The following is a 1,324-nucleotide window of genomic DNA, read 5'->3' on the forward strand; positions in this document are numbered from 1 at the left end:
ATCACCATCATCATCACCATCATCATCATCATCATCACCATCATCATCATCGTCATCACCATCATCATCCCCATCATCGTCACCATCATCATCATCCCCATCATCGTCACAATCATCACCATCATCATCACCATCATCATCATCATCACCATCATCATCACCATCATCATCATCATCACCATCATCATCATCCCCATCATCGTCACCATCATCACCATCACCATCATCATCACCATCATCATCATCATCATCATGATCACCATCATCACCATCATCATCATCACCATCATCACCACCATCATCACCATCATCACCATCATCATCATCATCACCATCATCATGATCATCATCACCATCATCATCACCATCATCATCACCATCATCATCAAGGCGGTTGTTGTGTTTTTGAAGCAAGAAAGTTTGGTGAATCAGCTGTAAGTTAGCGGCGTGGTGGTGAAGGGGAAGCTGCTGGCTGTCTCTCCGCTGCTCGCACCTGCCAGGCAGGTTATTGTGTCCAATGTTCCTCCTTTTATTAAGGATGAGGCCTTGGTAAAGGAGCTGTCTCGCTTTGGTAAGATTTCAAGCAGGTTTAAGCCAATCTCTCTGAAGTGTAGACGCACAGATCTGAAGCATGTGTTATCTTTCAGGAGACAAGTGCTGATGTATCTGAAATCTCCCAAGCAGACGCTAAATATCAGCTTCTATGTAAAACAGGGGGAAAGTGCTTATACTGTGTACGCGACGTCTGAGAGCCTGCATTGTTTTGAGTGTGGGGAAATCGGTCATAAGAGGATGGCCTGCGACAGGTGGGAGAAGGACGCTACGGTGACGGAGGACAGTAACGCTGCAGGTCAGTCCTCTGATGGAGCTCAGGAGAGTCAGGGGCCTGTAGCAGGGGGAGGACAGGTGAGAGGGCAGTCTGCAGGGGGAGGACAGGTGAGTGGCCAGTCTGCAGGGGGAGGACAGGCGAGTGGCCAGTCTGCAGGGGGAGGACAGGCGAGAGGGCAGTCTGCAGGGGGAGGACAGGTGAGCGGCCAGTCTGCAACAGGAGGATGAGGATGATCAGGGGGAGCAGGCAGAGGCTCTGGAGGAGGATGGATGGACTGAGGTTGAAGGTAGAACGAAGAGGAAAAGAAGCACACAGGTGCCTGGGGTGCCACCTGCACTGGGAAGAAAGTCCAGAGAGGGCAGACTGGTGGCAGGCCAGCTCAGGAGTCTGAAGGAGAGTGGGATGAGATGGAAAGGTTGCTGTATCATGCAGATATCTGTTGGGGTAACCCAGCACAGTCGCTGTTGTGAAGGGCTAGTGGCACTGGGCTGGACC

Source organism: Pagrus major, chromosome 18 (assembly GCF_040436345.1).
Source record: "Pagrus major chromosome 18, Pma_NU_1.0".
Taxonomy (NCBI): domain Eukaryota; kingdom Metazoa; phylum Chordata; class Actinopteri; order Spariformes; family Sparidae; genus Pagrus; species Pagrus major.